At 36.8% G+C, this 24,318-nt stretch overlaps 1 protein-coding gene and 1 pseudogene across 1 annotated transcript in view; both read left to right on the forward strand.

Annotated features, from left to right (window-relative positions):
• LOC101570180 (serine/Arginine-related protein 53) overlaps positions 1-24,318 on the forward strand; it is a 423,021-nt gene that overhangs the window by 37,666 nt on the left and 361,037 nt on the right. The gene's annotated exons all lie outside the window — the stretch shown is intronic.
• LOC111812185 lies at positions 8,432-8,577 on the forward strand (annotated as a pseudogene).

The following is a 24,318-nucleotide window of genomic DNA, read 5'->3' on the forward strand; positions in this document are numbered from 1 at the left end:
ACATCTTTCTCAACCATTCCTCAGGTGATGGGCATCTTGGTTGTTTCCAAGATTTGGCTATCACAAATTGTGCTGCTATAAACATAGGCACACATATAGGCTTTGCTTCTTATACTTCATTTTTATACTTTTTTGCTGAATGGTTAAGACCAAGGTAAAGCAGGACTTATGCAACAAGAGTTGTCACTTTTGGGTCTGAGAAGGTCAGTGAAGTCCCCTCAGGATTTTTGCTGAGATCCTGTACCTCAGATTGTAGAACCTTTGTCAGTGTCAGCCATGTGGATGAGTCACAGCCATTGCTTGGCCAATGTGCCCTCTGTGAAAGCCTGAGAGAATGTTTTTCTCCTTCTGTAAATTTCTTGTAGAATTCAGCTGTGAATCCATCCAGACCTGGAATTTCCTTGTCGGTAGGTTTTTAATTACATCTCGTATTTCATTGGCTGTTATTGGGCTATTGAGAGTGGTTATATCTTGTCGGTTCACTTAATTTGTACCTTTCTAGGAATCTGTCCATTCCTTCTGTGTGAGTAAGGATTCTCAAAGTAGCTATTGATAATCTTCTGAATTTCCACCGGGTATGGAAAAGAAATGGAATGCATGAAACATATTCAAAAAGATATTCAAGGGATTTAATATTTCATTGAAATTATACACAGCAGAGTGAGCCAATGTGAGGACAGGAAACCTGGGGAAACTGGTGAAGATGACAGTAGGGAAAGAGAGAAGGATGAAATAAAACAAGAACAGAACAGAACAGCAACAGCCTAAAAGCTAGAAACCATGTTCACACACATACATAAAGATTAAGAAAAAAGCAAGCAATACATAATGAAAACAAAAAGAAGAAAAGAATTTCAGGTACGTGTCCCTGCTGTCACTGGTAGATAAGATGGGCAAATGGAGGCTAGATCTGTGTTGATTAATCTCAGTAAGGTAGCCACTGCTCTGTGGTGGGGTGGTAGATAATCCTAGCCAGCCTGTACCTTTAATTCCACTGAAGTTCTAGCTGGTATCTTGTTGTGAGGTTGGAACCTGACTTGTGCGTCCTTTAACACTTTGTGTGCTTTCTGCTTGAACTTGGCTCTTTGACCTCCAGCTGACTTGAACTCACCACCCTCTTCCTGACACTGGCAGGTACTAGCAGGAGCCAGCCCACAGTTGTTCTGAAATGTGAGTTCAGTTGGCCACTCTACGATGGCGACCTTCCAGTCTCCTTCTCCTGGGGAATGTTTGAACCTGATTTAACTCACCAGCTACTTCAGTGTACTATATCTACTGCTCTGTGCCTCTGGTGTTTTTGTCCATGGTGACTTCTAGGGTCTCGAGTAGTCACTGTTTGTCTGCAGGGTTGAACCACCCTTCCCATGCAGTGAGTTTAGGCTTAGGAAAAGTGCCACTTGCCACTTCTTTTTTTTTGTATTTAGTACAGGGTCTACAGGGCCTTACTACACAGATCAGACTTGTAGTGATCCTCCTGTTTATAGCCTCCCAAGTGCTGGGATTACAGGCATGCCCCACCACACCCATTCTCAATTGCCTTCTCAGCTTGCCCCAGTGATGGGACATGGCAGGTGGGTATCCAACCCCAGTCCCTGAGTCTGCCTAAGCAGACATTAATCCACTGAGCTATCTGGCCGGCCTCCTTGTTCTTCACTGAAGTTTTTTTCTTTGTTCTCTCCAGTGGACTTTGGTTCTCACTTAAGATCTTTCCTGGGTCCTAGGAACCCTCTTCCCTCCTTCATTTCTTCTGCCTGTTGCTATATTCCAGCATCTAGACAACAAATCTTGGTAAGGTTCTTCTGTTTTTTACCACTCTGCCATTTATTGAGGAGAGACAGGAGCCAGCAATCTGGGATAACCCTGCTAAGGGACTGTTGAGCTGGGCAAGGGCTGAGAACTGTAATATAACTTTCAGTCGGGGAATTCCTATACCTCTTTTTGCCTTTTTCTTGATGCTGTTGTGAAAGGTGTTGCTTTCCTAATTTCTCTCTCAGTAAGTCTGTTGTTTGTGTACAGCAATGCTACTGATTTTTGAGTGTTGACGCCTATCCTAATATTCAATATCCTGATATACTACTGAATTTAAAACATTTCTGTTAGATAAGGAAGCTCAGACTAGAGAAGTTACTGTCAATATTACAAAATAGTGATGCATAAATATTCCTTAAATGTATACTGATTTTATACTTATTCTTTATGCTAGATAGTAGTTTTCCTTTTCCCTGTCTAATTTTTCAGTATTTGAAAATTATTTGTCATAAACAGAACTAAGAAAATTCTGGAAAAGCAAACCTGGGCAACATTGTTCTTGAATAGATAGTCTGAAATTGAAATTTCTGAGAGTAATGATGTGAGTGTAAAATGAGTTTTACATATGTACAAGGGGTGATCAATACCAGTTTTTAAAATCTTGTCTGTTTCTATAAGGGCATAATGAAGTAAATGTGTATCTCTGTGATTCTTCAGGTAGTACATGTTTATAAAAGTCATCTACAGTAAAGAAGCAGTGCAGATCATGAGTCTAATCTGGATGTAGTAAGCCATTTTCTAGGTTACCTTTTACTTTTATTGATATTTCTTTGACTGGAACTAGGAGTCGTTTTGTATTGACATTCAAAACAGATGGACTTTGAAATATTCATCTTACTGAATTAATGAGTTCATTTGAAATATAGAGTATTCATTCTCCTTTTATCCTACCCCTACTTTTCTGTCATGTTGCTTAATTAGGAATTTTTAGTTTATACCAGAAGTCAAAATGTAAAGTTAAGTATTAGTTATGAAATTCTCAAATTTTTAAGTAATTTGAGAATTTCAAATTAAGTGTGATTCGGTGATTTACATGAGAGAAATATTTAATATAGATAAGTCTGTAATGTTAGATATTGGGTTAAGTAATTGAGTGCTGTTCTACTTGCTACTTGGTTTTAAGATGATACTCTTAGAGTTTCTAAGCATTTTAGATAAGTTTAAACACTTTAAAGTTAAAATTTGATATTCTGGTTTAATTTGTCAACTTCAAACTTAGTCAATTCAGAATGTCTGCATTCCTAGTTGGCAGAAGAACTATATTGTTTTCTATTGATAAAGTAGATGGCTTTTTAAAAAACTGTGCTTGTGATTAAACTCAAAGCCTCACGCATTGTAAATAAGTGTTCTATCACTGAGCTGCATCTATATCCCTTTTTATTTTATTCTGAAATAGCATCTCACCAAGACAGCATCTCACCAAGTTGCCCATAATGGCTTTAAACTTGAAACACTTCTTCCTTGGTCTCCCAAGGACTTCGGATTACAGGTGGACATGATGTGCTGAGTTATATGACTTTTTCATAGACATTTTCTTCAATTTTTTTTTTTTTTTAATCTTCAGCTTCTTAACTGCAGTGCCATTCTAGTTCCCAACTCACATTGGAGTCCTTTGCAGTCAGAATTAGGCCCCAGATTTACACCTCTTATGGCATTTGGGCTATGGGAAACCCAAGCTTGAGACTCCTGCATTGACTGAATTGGATCTTTGTCACTTAGCTAAGTTAAAGCTATTCCTCTGGTTTTTGGCCAGGATTCACTGTTGTACAGAGTTGTCTATGACCTTTAACCAGATGAGTGGATGATCTGTCCATTTTGATTTTCCTTCACTGCTGTGGCATAGAGCACCAGAATTTTACTCTACTTTTATAATATTTAGCATAATAATGTTTGAGACATTTAATACATGCTTTTGATTGAGGTGGCTTTTTGTGGCAGTAGGTATATCTCCTTTAATTTTTTTTTTTTTTTTATGGTGTTAGGGGATTGAACCCAAGTTCTCAGCACAGGCTAAGCACATACTATATCACTGAGCTACACTACTAGGGATAATAGGTACGTACCACCACATCCAGACTCTGTTACTGGCACAACATGCCTGGGAGTGGGGCTGGCACTGCATGTGGTAACAGGGATGGAATCCCCGTCCCTGTGCCTGCCTAAGCACCTCAGCAGGTGCTTAGTCTGCTGAGCTATCTTGCCGGCCCTTAGTCCTTGTTTTAGAAAAGCTAATTGTCAAAAAAAAAAAAAAAAAAAAGAAAAGCTAATTGTCGTAAGCTTTCTTTTTATGATTTTTCTGTATCTTTGTCTCTTATTCTTTTGCATCATTTTTTTTTCTTTTACATCATTCTGGTTTAATTGACTATAGAAATAGTTTCCTATATTCCATGAAACATAATGTGGATAAAGACATTTATGGAAAATAGAATTAGTTTTATTTCAGAATGTGGAGTCTTAACCTCCAAAAAGCCATTTAAAATGGCATAGTAATTTAAAGTAAATAAAGTATTTTGTGTTTTATAATGATGCTGAGTATAAGTTGTTATGGCTCGTGTCTAGATATTCCCCCAAACCTCATGTGGTCATAGGTGGGGATTTTTCAGAGGTGGATGGTTGTAGACTGTGATGCTGAAATTGATTCATGGTGTAGTGGATCAAAGGCACTAGGATTAGGGGTGTGAGATCTACCCTCCTTAATAATCCTGGATAATGTATAAGGGAAAGAAAGAACTGTAGCCATCCTTTGTTGCTTTGCCATCTTGTGCCTACCGTAACTGTTTCTCATTTTCCACACTCATCTCCCTTGCCACCCTGCCTTGACCATGTACTGGAATCGCTACACACTTTGAGCCAAGTAACTTTTTCCTGCCTTAACTTTGGGCATCAGGTATTTTGACTCAGAAATAAGAGCAAAGTAACTAAGACATAAGTAAAAGATTCCTTAATTATTCCCTTTACTTGTATCTTATTTGTTTTATATTTCGCTCATTTTTGAAGAGGACCTAGATTAAACATTTTTTAGAAAGATTTTCTTATTTATTGTTTTATAAAAGTAGTGCTTAATAGTTGATACTTTTTCCTAGTATTTGCAATTTACATTTTTTTGAGAATGTGTATTTTACTTTCCTAAGTATGTTTATGTTGTGGGTGTTATAAACTTGTAACTACACCAAGAAATACAAATAGTACCATGCATTAGTGCATATTGAATATTCCTGGTATTGTTACTTACAGTAATTTTAAGCTTTTTTTTTGACAGTATGAATTCTTCATTCTTAGGATTAGACATTCATAGGCTACAGTAGACTGGAGTTTCAACTTCGTGGAGTTAGGGATCTGTGTTGAGAATTGTCAAGTGCACCTCTCAGTAGTTCTAGGTGGGTCACAGAGGCCTGGCCTTGGGGTCTGTGTCTGATTCTTCACTCCTGTCTGACATTATGGTACTCTGCTTCTGAGCCGCCATGAACTGAGCACTTTTTTTGTATCCCATTGTTCTGCTGTGATGTTCCTGCCTTGGAGCCAGTTGACTATGAACTGGTTTTCCTTTAAAATAGGTTAGTGAGCCAGATTAAACCTCTTTCCTTTAGGCTGTGGATGTTGGATGTTGTGTCCTTGTAGTGGGAAAGCTGACTAATATGAGCATGAAATTAATAAGTAAAGATGCTTTTTCCCAAATCCAGTTAATATCTAGATCTAGATTTTTTTTTTTTGCGGAACCAGGGGTTGAACTCAGGCCTTTGGGCTTGCCAGAGAAGTGCTTATTCTACTGAGCCATCGCCCTGGCCCCAATTAATATTTTTTAAAGTTAAATATGAGAAAGATATTTTATATTATTTTTTCTCCTATAGATTTTTGTTGAAATATATTGTGAAACTTCTCACTGAATAATTATGCCAAACATAAGAAATAATTTATTAACATTATCTACTCTAAAAATTGTTTTATTTTCTTCTCCAAATACGGATTTTTTTTTTTTTTTCTTTTCTGTATTTAGGACAGGGTTTAGAAGGTAGACAGGGTCTCACTTCGTAGATCCGACATGTAGTGATTCTCCGGCTTTCAGCCTCCCAAGCACTGGGATTACAGGTGCGCGCCGCCACACCCAGTCTCAATTGCTCTCTCAGCCCGCCTTGTGGGCGGGGCCGGTATAGCATGCCAGGGATCGAACTCTGGCCGCTGCGCTCTTCCCAAGAAGGCGCTTTAGTCCACTGAATCCAAATGTAAATTTCTAAGAGTTTCTTTTGGTTCTATTTTCCTGTTATTTATGGAATAATCTGTGTTCACTTTTTCTTTCAGAACCTGTGGATTTTTGCCATTTACCTTTCAGCATTATTTCCAGGGTAAAGATTCCAAAACTTTCTAGGTCCCCTTTGTATGGAAGGCCCCCATCCCTACCTGCAAAATTATTTTTATTTTCACTTATAAGCATTGTCTGACTCTTGTTGTGTGAATGCTTTGTCTTTTTTTTTTTTTTTTTACCGGGGATTGAACTCAGGCCTTTGTGCTTGCCAGGGAAGCGCTTATTCCACTGAGCCATCTCCCCGGCCCCCTGACTCTTGTTAAGAAGTAATTTTGTGAAAAATTGACTTGGGTAGTACTTCTGTTTCTCATGTGCTTTCTGTTAATGGGCACTGTTGTAGTTGGCCTTTCTGTTTATAATATTAGACATACTACTTTCTAGGAAACAGTATGTAATGACTACCAGATCTCTTTCCAGGTCTCTTATTTAATGAGAATAGTGATTCTTATTTTTTATTTGCCATATTTGAAATTCCATTATAATGTAGGTTTGTTTCTGTACTGTAGATATTTTTCAGAACCTTTACTGGATACCTGGATAACTTGTTTCCACCTTTGTTCTTATGCTAGTTGCTTCTTAGATGATTGGTCACGTAATATACAAAGCAGCATGAAAATATGGTTGATTTTACCATGGAGCTGTATGTACAACAATTTGGAATATGTAGACCTTATGATGGTAGGCAGAGGAAATTAAAAAGAATTGTTGTGTATGCTGTTAGGCAATTACTGCTAATGTAGATGTCTACCAGTGTTAATAAAAAGTGTCTTATATGAGACGCTCAAAATATAAAGAGCAAAGTAAAAGAAAGGTATTAGGAAACAGAAAAGTAGACTTTGTGGAGATGGGAAGCAGGAGATGACAGTGAGTAGGGTGGAGGAATAAAACTCATAAGAGGCAATAATGTTTATATGAACCAGTACCCAAAGATGAATGTCATTATTATGTGTCAGAAACATATATCAATAATAATGAAGTGCCGTAACTATGTGAAATGAAAGATATATTGTCAGTTTAGACCACAAAGAAGAAGGAATTCTTCTACAAAAGGGAATTCAAAATGACCTTACCACATTGTAAATAGTGATTAGAGAAGTAAAATTCTTAAGTTAGAGACCAGAATACCACAATTTAACTTATAAAACTGGTTACTGAATTTTTTTTAAAAATAGAAAAGGTACTTAATTGGTTTTTTGAAGTTTTTATTTTGAGAAAGTATATAATAAGCTAAGTCTAAGAATTAATATTCAGAGAAGATTTGAATGAATTATTGTAACCCATAACAAAGTGCAAAGAGGTTTTCAAAGGAGGACAAGAACCCAGAACTTATATTTCATGCTGTATTTGAAGGACCAAAAAAAAAAAAAAAAAATTCAAGTGTGTGTTGTTGTCTCTTCCCAGCTGATCCCCACCTCCACCCCCATGCTTGGGAGGCTGAAAATATGTCGATCACTATGAGTATGATGTGTATAGTGAGACCCTGTAGGCACTGTACTAAATACATTTAAAAAGAAAAATTCAAGGCTCAATGGCTCAAAGCAGAGAAATGTGGTTGACAATTGATTCTTAACCTTTCCTGGTCACATTAGATGTTGAAGTGGTATATCAGAGGGAGAAACTGATAAAATTTGTGAATCTTCTTTTCAGAAAATTTCATATATATACTACATAATTTTGCATGTTCATTGAAGAGGCTCACAGGGGTCCTAAATTTCCATGGACATTCTAGTTAAGGATATTAACACAAAATGTTAACACTTGAATATTATATATACTCAAGCAACATTTTTAATTGAACTTAACTAATATCATGAGCTAAGGGAAGAGTCAAGTCCTTTCTAGTAATTTTATATTGCCTTTCCTTCCTATTTTACTTCTAGAGCTATGAATTTCAGCCTGGGTAGTACATTTTAAGTTCAAAGACAAACTGAACAGTTATGACTTATTACCAATTTAGGATAGGGAGATGTCATTGGTAGCAATTTTTTTTCCCCATTTTTTTATGTATTTGATACATGGTCTCACTATATGGCTTGGACTCATAGTGATCTTGTTTTCAGCCTCCACAGCACTGGGATTATAGGCATGCACCACCATGCCTAGTCTCAGTTGCTGTCCTCAGTGTGCCCAGAGGGTGGGGCCGGTGTGGCATTTGGTGCTACGGATGGAACCCCAGTCCTTGCCATTGATAGCTGTTTAGTATGTTGTTTCATATATTTTATCAATATCAAAGTACTTGTGAATATTTTTACATTGTTTACAGTCTTATTACAAAATAAGATTGTTAGTGCTAAGAACTTAATTCTGATTGAGAAAGCTTTAATCGCTTCTCGGCCTTTTGGCTAAGATCAAGTGGAGAAAGCTTTGTTATCCATAGAATGTGTTATATTTTGCTTATTCATTATAAAATTTTGTTTAAGTCAACATTTTTCTAACTGTTCACTTTTGTTAGGTGTAGCATTTTCTTACTATCTTCATGTTAGAAGATTTCAGTCATTGTGTTACTTTTTCTAGGTACCTTATAAAAATATTAAGTGATATTTATTTCTAGCCATTTGAAAGCTTTTTATGGAATACTTTTGGTGTAATTTATTTTTTATTTCAACCGGTGAAGAAAATCTCTTTCAAGATCTTTTCTATCGGGCTGGTGAGATGGCTCAGTGGTCTAAAGCACCTACTTAGAAGAAGCTTAGCAAAGCACAGGGACCACGGTTCAATCCCCCAGCACCACATGCCAGCCAGCCCTGCCCCCTGGTGGGCTGAGCTGGCCACACACATACACACACAAATAAATAAATAAAAATTAAAAAAAAAAAAAAAAGATCTTTTCTATCATAATCATGTTTTAGTTTATCTGGTTTCCTTAAGACAGAGTTCAAGTCATATATTTTGTGTTGTGAGTTGTGTGATGGATAATCATAATTGTCAGCTTGATTGGTTTGCAAGAGCTTGGGTAGTGATGGTGAATCTTTCAGAGTTCTCATTGATAACAAACAGCCTGCTGCAGCATGGGTGCCTTTGGTTTGCCACAACTGGTCTAGATTAGAAATTTACACTTCGGGATGTGTCTGAGTGGGTCCTTGGGATGTGACCCGGGAGTCAGATCTGGTCCCTGGCCCCTTTCTCTCGGGCTTTTTCGTCCCTTGTGCTCTGCTTTCTCCTGAAATAAGCTCAACAGCTTTCCTCCTTCAGGCCCTTGTACCTGGATGTTTCTGTCTTGGACTGGTTGTGGACTGAACGTGCTGACACTGAGCCAGATAAACCTCTCCTTAAATTTTAGGGACGCTTCACTGACGAAAAGGTAACTAGTACAAGCTGCTTTCATGGTGTTGCTTATCTTATAATATGTTTCAGTAAATCTTAATAGTAGATGTAGTAGCTTGAACAAAAGCTTTCTTCATTTTTATGCAGGTATCTTTGTCTACATAGGACCTTTGTTTTAGAGGCTTTTTAAAAATCTAAAAAGTTTATTTTGTTTATCATATTTCCAGGGGATGAGTTCAGTGTATGCTAGCCCAAGTCATCTCTAATGTTGGCTCTGAGGATATTAATTCCTAAAGTCCTGGATGATTGTTGAAAATCTTGGAAGAGAAAATTGCTGAAAAATATTACTATTATATCTTTAAAGGCTGTGAGATAAAGTCTTTGAAATAAAAGGGTTTCAATAGGTTTATATTTTTATAAATATGTCTACTTTTAAAGAAAAGATTGAGTAATAATTTTATCAGAAAAGGTAATAAATTGAATATCTTACATAAGACTTTTATTTTTTAGGAAGTGGTATGGTGGGGTCCTTTTGATACTGCTTTAAGAATATGTGTGTGTATGAGTGTGTGTATATGAAAGAGAAAAAGAATTAAATAGTTGAAACATTATTTATTGTGCTTTCTTTTAAATGACTAAGTAAATTAGTATTCACTTTTTACTCAGTTAAATTCTTAGAAATGAAGATCCGTATGTGACTGGCATGATGGAGTATACCTGTAATCCCAGTACTTGTGAGGCTGAGGCAGGAAGATTGCTGTGGGATCAAGGTCAGCTTGTACTACATAGTGAGTTCACAGCCAGTCTGAACTACATAGCAACACCTTATCTCAAATAAATAGATAAATAAATGATTTAGACATGAGCAGGTTCATGTCTAGCAGTCATCTCTGCACCTCTTAAATGAAGTGGTAGGTAAGGGCAGAGTGTCCTTCCTGCTGTTACCCATTGCCCCATAAATTTTATTTTTAAATTTTAAAGGACTGTGGTAAAATGTTAGTACATTTTTAACTAAGTTGATTTTTTTATTAAGAAAATGTCCAACATATTCAAAGGTATGAATTTAGTATACTATGTACCTAGTATATACTTTAGCAGTCAAGAAGTTATTTGTGGGGCTGGTGAGATGGCTCAGTGGTCTAAAGCACCTACTTAGAACAAGTTTAACAAAGCCCAGGGACCACGGTTCAATCCCCCAGCACCACATGACAGCCAGCCTGCCCCCTGGTGGGCTGAGCTGGCCACACACACACACACACACACACACACATAAATAAATAAAATTTAAAAAAATAAAAAGTTATTTGTTGTGGTTGCGGCTGGTGGGGGTGCTACCACCGCTCTCTGACCACCCTTCTTTTTCACCTTCATTTTACTTTTCTTTGGTGTAGTAGTTCTGTGCTTTACTTTGCATCTACAAAAAATACAAAAAGTATCTTCTATGACACAGGCTGTTGTTAAATTAATATTTTGATACTGATCTTCGGCAGTGTACTCTTGCTCTTGAATATGCCTACTTTTACATTTAAGCCCTGCAGGCCCTGCAGACCCTGCAGACCCTGCAGACCCTGCAGACCCTGCAGACCCTGTAGATCCTGTCCTAAAATACAGGGTGGGAGAAGAACTAAATTCCAATCAGTTATTAATGGAAAAACAGGTTAAAAAAATCAGATTGGAATTAGTTCTCTTTTTTTCCCACCCGCTGTATTTTAGGACAGGGTCTACAGGGTATGCAGGGTCTTAACTTATTGGACGCTTAGTGATTCTCCTGTTTTCAGCCTCTCAAGTACTGGGATTACAAGCACATACCTCGCCCAGTCTCCATTACTATCTCAGTGTGCCCTGGGGGCAGGGCCAGCACAGTGTGCTGGGGATTGAACTCCGCCTGCTGCACTCTGCCTAAGCAGATGCTTCAGTCTGCTAAGCTATCAGGCTGGCACTTGGAATTTAGTTTTTATAGACTAGTATTTTGTCATGACATGGCAGTTTGCTGCCATGCTGTCTCTCGGGTAGATGATTGTTCAAAAAGAAGGCGGCGGTGAATGAAGGCAGGAGACAGGAAAAAGAATGCTGCAGGACTGTCCTGCTTCAAGGTTGTATATGGTTAGATTTCTGGACTTATGTGTAAACATAAGAATTATGTAATTCCTTATGCCTCTTTTTAAAATACATTTTAGTTTTTTAAATGTTTTTTCATCATATTGTATAGGGACTTAAAGTTCAACATATCAGTACTTGATGAAAAATACCTGTTCCATGTTATGCCTAAGATGTTTGATATTCAGACAGACAGTGAGGTTAAGCTTAACAGCCTAGGTTGTATGGTAATAACAATAAGCCTGTCTTCTGGATGGTTAACAACCTAAGTTTACAGACCAAAATTAGAGAAAAAGGAGGGCCACAAGCAAAGCCAACATTTTGGCCCTGGCCTTCCAAGGTCAAATAAGACTCAAGACATATGAGATCTTGTACGGTAACTTCATGTAACTCAGTAGTGTCCCACATTTTCTGATCAAGGAGATTATGGGGCCAAAGAGGAAAGTAATTGATGATGTAGAGTGTGCCTAAGGAGAGTCACATGGAGAGAAAACATTCTCTCAGGCTTCCACAGAGAGCACATTGGCCATGCAGTGGCCGTGACTTATCCACATGGCTGACACGGACAAAGGTTCTACAATCTGAGGTACAGGATCTCAGCATAAATCCTGAGGGGATTTCACTGACCTAATCAGACCCCAAAGCTACAACTCTTGTTGTATTGGTCTTGCTTTATCTTGATCTTAACCATCCAGCAGAAAAGTATAAAAACAAAGTATAAGAAGTAAAGCCATGTTGTTATGTTGAGCTGTATGGGACTCAGGTCAACAATTTTGACACTGCCAGTCAAGCGGAAGATCCAATGCTATTATGGATTACTGGACTCTTTTAGAATATTTTGCTGAGTTAACACACCTATAATATTCAAATGATGGAACTTAACAAAAGGGATATATAAATGAATGTCTATTTTGTATCTGTGTATTGAAAATGATTAGGATAGATATATAGTTACATTCTCTTAATGAATAGAGGGATTTATTTTAATAGTGTTTGTAAATATGATATCATGTCTGCATCTTGTACAGCAAATAACCACTAGGAAGAGAGTATGCAATGTGTTAATTATTGAAACTGTCCTACCAATTTGATTTGAAACTATATCTCATTGGTATTTGTCAATAAAATTATGGGAAAAAAAGACTAGTATTTAGTTTCTAAACTCCTGCTCTCAATGTCTTTATTCATCCCCTTGTAAACTACAGTAGTCCTTGGGCTGACCTGAGTCCATGTGCTAGCGTGAGCAGTTCTCAGATGATACTGTTAGTCATCATAATTAGCATATGTTTATCATCTTGGATATTTTCAGAGAAACTTCCTGAGTAAGCCATGCCTTTCTTATGTTTTCGTGTATTTGTTATTATTTAGCTCTCTTGGTTTAGGATACTTAAGAGTATTTGTAAACATTGTATCAGTAATTGTATTACAAGTTTATTGGAATGTTTAAATGGGCTGAAAGAGCAACCCTTTTATTCTTCTAGAATGTACAAGACTCAGTTTGTTCTTGAAAAGTGTACATATATATGTATGAGATGTAATTGGAAGTCTTGTATGTAGTCCAGAGAAATAGTGCAATAAAAGAGCAATATTGCTAAGCTAGAATTTAGGGGGGTTTTGTTGTTGTTGTTTTTGGTGGTATCAGGGATTGAACTTAAGACCTTGCACTTGCCAGGCAGGCACTTACACCACTGAGCTATATCCCCTGCTAAGTTAGAACTTAGAGATCTTGGATTTCAACTTCCCTTTCCTTGACTTAGAAATAATTTAATCTTGATTATTCTCTGGGATTGTGTTTTATATTACTCTATAATTTGAAGTTACTGTTTCCCAAGCTTTGAATACCTTAAAGTTACTTATTTTTTCCAGTGGCCTTAGCAACAATGTGTGAGGCTTTCTAGTTCTCCAAAACTGAGTTACCTCAGTTACTGTATACATTGGTTTTAGCATCTTGGCCTTCAGCAGAGTATATGCTGTCAATACCTTCTTTTTACTCCACATTGTTTGTAACCTGGCATACTCAGAGTTCATTCTGTGTTAGTTTTTGTTCTTCTAATTGCATCATTTTGTCAGTATATGCTTCTTGAGAAGATTTGAATAGTTTAATAATTCTTACATGTGATGAGCTTCCCCAAGGGTTGCTGGCTAGTCTGTGGACTACCTGCCTTTAGATCTGATAGTTCCATTGGCTTTGGTTATGTGCAGTGTGTCTTGGTACGGAGCCTGGCAGGAGCTGTAGAAATGGCATGCCTTTTGCAGATACAATGTCTGAATGAGTAGGTGAATGTCACTAAAAGGCAGTGAAACTTCCCAAGATGACTAAAGGCATATTTACTAATTCCTTTTAGTGGTAAAAGTATTAGTGGGAGGATTATTTTGAGAAAATTAGATATACATCACCTTTTAGGAAATATGCTGATTTTTTTTTTTTCCTCTTAAAACGCACTGCATTTGAAAACACTCGTGAGTTTATATTTTAAAAAAAATGTTTGTGAATTGGTAGGGATTAAACTCAGCTTCTCAACACATGGTAGGCAAGTATTATGCCACTGAACTGCACCACCCTTGAGTTTATGTTTAATATGACACAATTATGTTAACGTTCATAGCTTTTCAAATTGAAAGGTTTTTTTTTTTTTTTTTTTTTAACAGTGTCTTCTCTTGTGTAGACTGTGCTATTGTGCTGTAAAAGACTTTGGTTAAATTTAGCCTCCATTGTTGGATAAGCAGAAGAAGGTTACAAAGGATCAAGCTGTAATACTGAATTGTTCTTGCCAACTCCCAGCACTGTTTAGAGGATATGATGAAGGCTGATAGTTTTCAACTGAATCATCACTGGAATGACATGCCATATATTTTAGACATCCTTTTGATTAAAGTGATTTTGTGCATTCCATTACTTTAAGACAATATTACATGCTTTTGTTCTCATAATATAAAACCAAAGGACTGAATTGACTTTGTGTTTTGGGAAAATTACAAAGCTGAGCATTTCTGACTTGAGCGCAACTTCTAAAAAATGACATATATTATTTAGATCAACAGATTACAAAAAACCAAAATGTTCTTCTAAATAGAGTAGTATAATTTATTAATTGAAATGAGGATCTTCATTTAATAGAATGTCTTGTTTTTATTCCACAAAATACTTATTGAGCTTATTTTACATATTAAATACAGTAGTAGCCTTACAGTGAGTTAAGAGGACATATAAGAGGCTATAAGAAGATTTCTAAATATAGAGTGATAGTTGGGGTGGGAAACCATTTCTGAGAAATATTTCAGAAATAGGAGTGGTCTTTAAATTTAAGAAGCTTTGGGATTTTTATGCAGGTACTTCTGAGATTGCCATGAGTAGTTTTTTTTTTTTTTTTTTTTTTTTAAACAGCAGTCTTATGTATTGACATTTTATGTAAGATTTTTGGGGGATAGATTTCTTTTTTTATACAGAAGTGAAAGCCATTGCATCATAGAATATCAGAATTATAAGCAGTTTCTCTTCAGTAGCTTTCATTTTATTACTATTATTTTTTAATGTATTTGGTATAGGGTCTCACTATGCAGCTCAGACTCATAGTGATCCTCCTGTCTCAGCCTCTGCAGCACTGGGATTACAGGCATGTGCCACCATGCCTGGTCTCAGGGCTGGCTCAGCATGCCCAGGAGTGGGGCTGGTGCAGCATGTAGTGCTGGAGGTTGAACCCTGACCCTTGCACTTGCCTAAGCTGGTGCTTAATTCACTGAGCTTACCGGCCCGGCTCTCTTTTAAATACCTAATAATTTCATGGTCTATACTTGTCTTGTTAACTTTGCCTTAGTTATTTACTTACATCTCACTCTAGATTGTGTATTCTTATAGAGTTTTATATCTGGCATTGCTCATATGCATCATATTTATCTTTTGACTGTTTATAGGAAGAAAAATATCTTTGTCTCAGCTTTTCGCTAGATGATAGTCTTGTATAATAAAAGACAGATTAACAAGTAAGAAGCGTATGGATTTATATAATACATATTTTTGACATGGAACTTTCATAAGGAAATGAAAAAGCTAAAATGGGATATATTCTGAGTTTAAAGAAATGGATAGTTATGAAGAAGCATGATTGGATACAAAACAGTATGTTCTACAGTACTGTTAATGGTAATAAACTAGAAAGAATTCAGCAGGCCTACTTGTTCAGATTTTCCTCTGTGACCTTATATCTTCAGAGATGGTTTCTTAGGGAATTTTGAGGGTACTTTCAAATGAGGATCTTATGACCTGTTTTAGGATTAAGTAAAAAAATTCTTTGTAGGTTTTATGAACTGCTTCAGAAGAGAAAGGTAGGGTGGAGAAAGTCAGAGACTGACCTTTTTGCTTTTGTGTTTCTTTTGTCAAACCCCTTCAACTTACATTGGATCTTATTCAAGTATGTGTGTCCTGAACCTCATCAGATAAGTAGGTGGAAGGCTGCTAAAGCTGGGAAGCTGAATGTTTCCCAAAGATCCATGTATTAAAGATTTGGTCTCTTGGTTGATGCAAGTTGAAGGTGGTGGAACGTCTAGGAGGTGGGGCTTAGTGGGAGGTCTTTAGGTCATTGGGTATGCTCTTGAAAGGGATTGTGAAATCCCCCCCTGTTCTTTTTCTTTTTCACTTCTTAGCCACAAAATGAACAGTTTAGTCTGTCATGCATTCACTGTCATTGCCATTTAGTACCCTGACCAGAGGCCTAAAAGGACTGTGTCCACTGATCGTAGACTAAAACCTCTAAAAATGTGAGCTAGACAGTCTTATTATGTAATTCATTCTGATGTTAAATTCAGTCTGTAGCCATGTTGGCCTCAAATTCATGATGATCTTTCTGCCTTTGCCTCCCTTTGCTGAGATTATAGCCATGTGCCATCACACCAGGCTCTAACCTTTTCTTTTTATAAGTTAATTATCTTGGATATTTTGTTACAGTGACAGAAAGCTAATAATACATAGGCCCTGTGCTACATGTTGTAAGTAGTTTTCAGGGAGCTGGAATCTAGGAAGGCAAAATATATAAACACATGATTGTGATTATGGTACAGAAATGATTTCCTGCAGCTGGAATTATGCAGGGCCTTTGTATGTAGCTAGTAAGTACTACATAACTATTATTGAGTAAATAAATGTTAAAATATTTTAAGAAAATACATGAAACAGAACTGAAGTTCTTCACATTCTGGTTTAACCATATGACATGTTTAGTATTATAGGATAAAATTAAATTTGTTAGGAACTTTTAAAAATATAATAAATTAGAACCTATGATTATGCCTTAAGGTATTAAATCAGTATTTTACTGCTTATAAATGTCACAAAGTGTTAAATTGAAAAATTAGTTTATATCTTAGGGGCATTTCCTTTTTTCTTTCTTTTGTTTTTTTTTCAGATATGACATAATATAAGAGGCAACAGACTATGGGCAGGTTAGAAGACCTGGGTTTCCCCCCCAAGTGTTTCTCTTATTGTTTGACCTTAGGCAAATTAAAATTAATTGAGCTTCATTTAAACAAACTATACAGCATAGGAATCATCATGGTTAATACTGAGCATCTTGAAGAGAAGAATAACAAAGATGCAGAAGTAGACCTATGTGTGCCTTGGAACTGCTCTGTGTTTCTCTGGTATGGCAGTGTTTTGAGGCAAGCCAGTGGATCTCAGACAACTTGCTAAGTACCTCTCAGCAGCCTTTTCCACAGTTGTTAAACAGCTACCTTCTCTGTTTGTGGCTCCATTGTTAAATTTATTTTTAGTCACATTGCTTTGTGCCTCCTATATAGATGTATCTGTTGTCTCAGTTATCAACATGCCTCTTAGAGTTTACCTTAACCATCACAATGGTCTCCAACTTTTTGTGTTTGGAGAAACTTGAGGATGATAGGAACTGCTTTCTGAGCTAGTTGAGGCTGTTCTTTTTTCCTGTTTATTGACTGTAGCCTGTTTCCTTGAACTACTTTTTTTTTTTTTTTTTTTTTTTTTTGGGATTGAACTCAGGCCTTTGTACTTGCCAGGCAAGTACTTAGTCTGCTGAGATTACAGGTGTGCACCACCACTCCCAGTTTTGGTGGCTGGCTCAGCACTTCAAGGGCCAGCACATGTAGAACCAGGGACTGAACTCCAGTCCTTATGCTTGCCAGGCAAGCGCTTATTCTACTGAGTCATCTCCTCTTAAACTGTTAAGAGAAAGGCCCTTTTTACAACTGTGCTGACTTCCTCAAGAAGTTTAAACAGTAATAGAGATAAGGCCCTGTGAGATAGCTCAGCAGTCTAAAGGCAAGCTTAGGCAGGCGCAGTGGACTGCAGCTCGATCCCCAGCACAACAGGGCAGGCTGAGCCAGCTCCCCCTAAAAAAATAAAAGAATTTAAAAAAAAAAAAAAAGATAAAGCTAGATGTCTTGGTTCCTTTTCTGTTGTTGCCAGGACAAAACACCCAACATCCAGAATTAAAGAAGGAAAGGTTTATTTAGTTTACAGTTAGTGGAAGTTTCAGTCCATACTTGGCTGGCTCCAAGGCAAAGTGATACATGGCAGAAGGCAGCAAAAAACAGCGAAGAACCACTATGAAGACAACAATATGCAGTGTATTAATTATTGAAACTGTCCTGCTAATCGGTTTTGAAACTGTCTCATTGTTATTGGTCTCTCAATAAAATTAATTTAAAAAAAAAAAAAACAGCAAAGAGCAAATGGAGGAGCAGTGGCTGTGGCAGCTAGGAATCCTCTCATGCTCCTTTATATTGTATACAGATTACTCACCCCCGGGCTGGTGTAGCACTGACACCCATAATCACTGTATTGGGTCATGAATTAATCACAAACCCTAGAAGCTGCCCCAGTGACTGTATGAGGCTTTGAGGTAACAACTAGACACAAACCATAGCACTAGAGATGTCTGACTTTTAAAAAATGTTACTTGCTGAATATTCTAAGAATCCAGGCTGTTTTAGGAAATACCTAGACAAGAAAGCAGTTGTTTTGTGTGTAAGTAAAGCTAATCAGAGTTGTTTCTTTTTCTTTTTCTTTTTTGGCAGAACCAGGAATTGAACTCAGGCCTTTTTGTTTGCCAGGGAAATGTGTATTCTTTTTTTTTTTTTTTTAATTTTATTTATTTATTTGTGTGTGTGTGTGTGTGTGTGTGTGGCCAGCTCAGCCCACCAGGGGGCGGGGCTGGCTGGCATGTGGTGCTGGGGATTGAACCGCGGTCCCTGTGCTTTGCTAAGCTTGTTCTAAGTAGGTGCTTTAGACCACTGAGCCATCTCACCAGCCCCGGAAATGTGTATTCTATTGAGCCATCTCCTCAGCCCCAGGAGTTGTTTCTGATACAGCTAAAGAATGACAGTGTGGCATGGTATATTGCAGCAGGTTAATGCTGTCGCTTAATGAGAGCTTTTTGAGTGTTCCCTTTCGGTTGCTAGAAAGTGAAGGAATATTATTGAAAAGGCACTGTATTAAGAATTAATTAGATAGGAAAATTGGTAGTTTTGCTCTTTGCATCTTTGATCATGTGTATCTTAGATTCTAAGAAAGGTTGACACTGTCCAGAGTTTGGTTAAGTCTGCCTTATGAGGGAAAGCTAACTATATCAAACATGTTCATTATGTGGAACCTCTACTGTGAAATATTCTGAACGATTATCTTCTGGGATTGAGGGGTATGCTTTTGAGAACCTTTTTTTTGTAATTAGCATATAGAACGTCTTTTGTTGATTGCTCATCTAGTATGTAATCTTAGGTCAATAAAATTTTTATAATGAGAATTCCAGGATTATTTTGAGACCGTTATAAATATTTGCAGAATACAAACATAGCTTTTCAGTTTTTGTTCTCTAGGTATTTCCTTCAAAAAACAGAAGAAAATCTAAATTCTAAAACAAACTGAATTCTTTCTCATAAATTTGTTGATATAATATAGATATACATAATTATCACATTCATCATAGGGAACTTGTACCTGTAGGTGATATATCTTGATTCCTCTTTTTTTCCCCCATGCCTCTCCCTTCATTTCAACTCCCTTTCTTCTTATTTACAAAGTTTTGTTTCCATTTTATTTTTCTTCTATTTTTTTCTTTTTCTTTAATCTTTACATCAGTGGTATAGGATCGTGATTTAGCACTGAGGAGCCAGGGTTTTATAAATTTATCAAAGCCTAAGAGCAGAGTGGACTTGGGGGTTAAACAGATTTAGTAGTATCTAGATGAGGTTCAATTCTAGAATCTTAACTCAGAGGCTAGAGTTGTTATAGTTAATGGCCTTAGGTCCTGAAGTGTAAACTCACACTTTTGATCAGTCTTGATCAGAGGGGCAAATGGTTTGGGGCAGAATAGATCTTTTTGCTCAGAGACCTTGAGATTCTGGCAATATCATGTAACTGCTCTGTAGGTTTAGTTTTTTCCCCTCTACTTAAGAAGCAATTAAGTATGTTTGGATTATCATTGCCTCTCCTCCACTGTTTTTTTTATTAAATACCTGTTTACACAAAAACAAATTAAGAGGTATTCTCTGAAAGGCTCAAGATACTTTCAGAATATTAATTTGTAAAATATTTCTGAATAGTCTGTTCATTTAGTGAGTTTTGAAATATGTGCGAATCTAGAGCCATGATATATTTTATATATAAGTATAATCTAGATCTAGATCTTGATACAGATATCTTATATTGCTGTTGATTTAACCCAGGCTCTTGGGTATGTGTAATATGCACTGTACCACTGAAGCTTCCTCCATTTAATATATATATTTCTAAAGTATTTCCTCAGATAGCAAATTCTGTGCATTTCTTGTAGGATTTTTTTTTTCCTCTTGGAATAACTCTTTCCTGAAATTGCCTCCTCTTTCAATGTCGGCAAGTAAAATCTTGAAGATGAGTGTCTCAGACCTTAGAGTTCTTTGTCTGTTTCAAAAGAGAGGTATGTTCTTTCCACACATGAGCCCTTTTTCTTAGTTAGCAACAATGACTGCTCTATACAGAGGAGTAACTTTCCACACTATGTCCTGTCTAGTGAGAATTTGTTTTAGTTTGCCAGACCTAAGATTCCATGAAGGAGCTAGAGTTCAGAGAGAGTTAGAAGTTAAAGTGGTGCAAAGGAGTATGAATAGGATAGATGGTTACAATCAGGTCACCAGTTCTAGGAGCCAAACAGTATACATGGTTGAGGTACACTGCATAATTAAGAAAATAAGGAGTAGCCATTGGGGCAAATTGGAGGTGGCCTAGAGAATTCTAAAACAAAATACGTTTCCCTTTGTATGGTAAGCTTAATTTCCTAAAGGGGCTTTTCAGTTAGTATCAAAGGTAGGAGAATATGAAAACCACTAGGATGATGGTAGGAATTTTAGGATTTGCAAAATACACTTTCACACATTTTTTTTGTTTCGCAAAATTTGTTGGAGTTAATATTGTCCCCATTTCATTAATAAAGTAGGCAAATTATAGGGTCAAATTTGAGTGCTAAAAAAAGTTTTGTAGCTGAAAGCATTGAGTGTTTTTTGTTAGGAGAGTATCAATTCAGATGAGGATTATCTTCTTTGTAGGTAGAAAGAAATAGAAATAGAGCCACTAGGATTGACTGTTTTAAGTAGAAAAGATACATTAGAGCATATTATTATTTCATCAGTCTCTATCAAGTGACTGAACACAAAATTACAATACATAATCTTTTTTGACAAGTGCTTTTAAAAATGTTGAGCCCCTCTTTTATTAAAAAAATGTATTGATGAGATGCTTATTTGAATTTGAGTTGGATATTTTTCAAACAAATAAAATAAATATCCCATAGCTCCAGTCATCTTTGCTTAATGTCGTGTGTGTGTGTGTGTGTGTGTGTGTGTGTGTGTGTTCACTCCAGCTTTATAAAGCTTTTATCACTTTATTGTGAACTATGGTAATAAAAGCAGTGAGAAAACAACTTGTGTTTAACTGCCTTGACCTACACGACATTTGATGGGCAGCCTCCATTTTGTGTATTTGTGAGTATGAATGAGGAGGCAAAACCTGCCTTGGGAATTTTATAATGAATATGAGAAAGGTCTTGCCACAGGTAGTTATTAAAACGTCCCCTGAAGTCTTTTATGATGAATGATTGTTTCTGTCTCTGACCTTCCCTGAAGCCTCTGCTTTTTAAAAGAAACCTTCAATACCTCAAGCCATTCACCTATTAAAAATTTTAAAATAAATTTCTACTACTAAGTTTTAATTTGTATAATACATCTTTTGAATAACTCAGATAATTTTATAAGTATTATCTGATGAATCTAGGTGGCTGACATCAACATTAGTGTTGTGGATCTAGGCAAGTGATTATAAGAAGCTTTGCTGTGTTACCAGAGATATCTCTTAGCATAATTTGTTTATGCTAAAAGGAAGAGGACAAAAGGTGTGATTATTCTGAAATTTGGACTGTTTGCAGGGTAAACAGAAATGGTGATTCCTCAACTCCTGTAGATAAAAGAAAAAATAACATCAAATCTTTTAGCTATTGTGTAATCTTACTATCACTTGGTTTCCGATACTTTTCAATTTGTAATTATTTTTTTTAATGAAAATGAATTTAGCTAACTTTTATGGTGAGAATTTCATGCTTCCTGATTTGAAGTTGTTATAGACAACTTGGGCTGTTATACAACCAAGTCAGAACATCAGTGTTGTGTGCCCGTAGGTAAAGTATCATTGAAGTGGTTAAACTTTTGAAGATGGGTAGTCCAAAGTAGTATCCTCATAAATCTACTTATATTCATATTATATCACTCTGAATTAAATACTTTTATTTTTGTTATAATGGTATGCTTAATTCCTCTGTTGTGTTTGACTCTGCAGTATAGTCATGGATGTACCAGTTTGTCTTCTCTAAAGGGCCTTTGGATGTATGAGAGGAGTTACATTGTGGGTGTTAAGTACTTCATAGAAATTCATGTTATATTAAAATTTTATATTGAAATTTAGGACTAGAACCATTGTGTTTCTTTGTTATCGGATGTAGTAATGTTTTCAAGTTCTACTCTATTAGACTCCATTTCATTATGACAGAGCCCCTGCCTTACCATTATATCCTTAGTACCTTGAAAATTATTGAGAACACAGGACAGATGGGCCAAGGAATGTTACTGTAAAACATAAAGATATTTTCTCACTAGGAGTCTCCATTTATCCTAGCAAATTTTATTTAACCTCCATAATCAGAAGTTTTAGGCACTGGGGAGATAGCTCAGCAGTCTAAGCACCTGCCTGGCAAGCTCAAGGACCTAGGTTTGCTCCCCAGTACCACGTTGTGGTACCCCAGAACCATGCAGGGTGGACCACTGAAACCGGGCATGGTGGCACATGCCTATAATCCCAGCACTGGGGAAGATGAGACAGGAGGATCACCGAGTGGCTTAGCAAGACCCTGTACCAAATAAATAAATAAATAAATAAATAAATAAATAAAGGCCAGGGAGATAGCTCAGTAGATTAAGCGCTTGCCTGGCAAGGGCCTGAGTTCAATCCCCGGTTCCACCAAACAATTAAAAATTAAAAATAAATAAAAGATGAAAAAAAAAAAGAAAATTTAATGGGAGACAGAAAGCCAGTTTTTAATTTTTTTTTTATGAAGCGTATTACAAAAGTGTATTCTAGAAAAACTTTGCTATACATTACAATTATAAAGTCTGAAGTTTTTCTGAATTTTGCTGGTAGAATGAGTGATTTTTTTCTTGTTTTTTTTTAACCCATAGTGAGATTATGTAGGTTTATTTAACTTGGAATGAGGGCCAGGGAGATGGCTCAGTAGAACAAGTGCTTCCCTGGCAAGCGCAAGGGCCTGAGTTCAATCTGGGCCTGAATTCAATCCCCAGTTCTGAAAAAACAAACAAACAAACAAACAAACAAAAAAAAAAACCAGCAAACAAACAAAAAAACATGAGGGAAGATGAATGAGCAGAAGCAAATTATAGAGGCAGAGACACCTATCATATGTGGAGCTGTAGCTTTATTATTATCTGTCAGAATTAGTAAACTAAGAACTGTTTTGGGTTTTTTTTTTTTTTTTTTTTGTAATTTTTAGTAAGGGTCTCCAGGGTCTCACTATGTGAATTGGACTTATACTGATCTGCCTGTGTTCAGCCTCCCAAAGAGCTGGGATTGCAGGCGCATGCCACCATGCTGCCCTAATCCCCATCTCAGTGAGCCCCAGGGGCGGGGCCGGAACAGCATGCTGGTGATCCAACCAAACCTGCTGCTGTGTCTGCCTAAGCAGGCATTTTAATCCACTGAGCTATTTGGCTAGCCTCTTTTTTTTTTTTTTTTTTTTTCTAAATAAAAGATTTTACTCGATTGCCTGCATATATTTCTTCTTTTATTCATGGAAAATAAACTTTGAGTTTTAAAAGTTAAGGAGATGGAGATGACTGAGGCTGCGGGATCCTGAACAGACCCAGAGCGCAGGCCCAGCACGGAACCCTTCAGCAGAACTCCCTACAAAGAGGCTAGAAGCAAGACCCACCCAGCTGATTCAGGAGCAGAACATCTTGCCAGAGAGATGCAAAGGGTTCAACCCTAACGGCTGCAGCAGAAAGAAGTGGAGCACAGCAGCCAGATCCAAGCAACACCCACCTGGAGGAATCAGAACTTCATAGATCTGGACCTGTTGCTAAGGTAATAACTCTATCCAAGCTCTTCACCAAAGGTCAGAAGACAGTGGTATACAAAATGACAAAGATAAGGAACAAAATGCAGTCTCAGGCCCCGAGTCCACCCAGTACAACTGCAGAAGACACTAGCACTGAGGAAACTGGAAATCACACGCCAGATATCTCAGAAATAATAGCGTTAAATAAAAAAGAAAAAAAAAAAAAGAAATAAT

This window comes from Octodon degus, unplaced genomic scaffold (genome assembly GCF_000260255.1).
Source record: "Octodon degus isolate 3935 unplaced genomic scaffold, OctDeg1.0 scaffold00115, whole genome shotgun sequence".
Lineage (NCBI taxonomy): Eukaryota > Metazoa > Chordata > Mammalia > Rodentia > Octodontidae > Octodon > Octodon degus.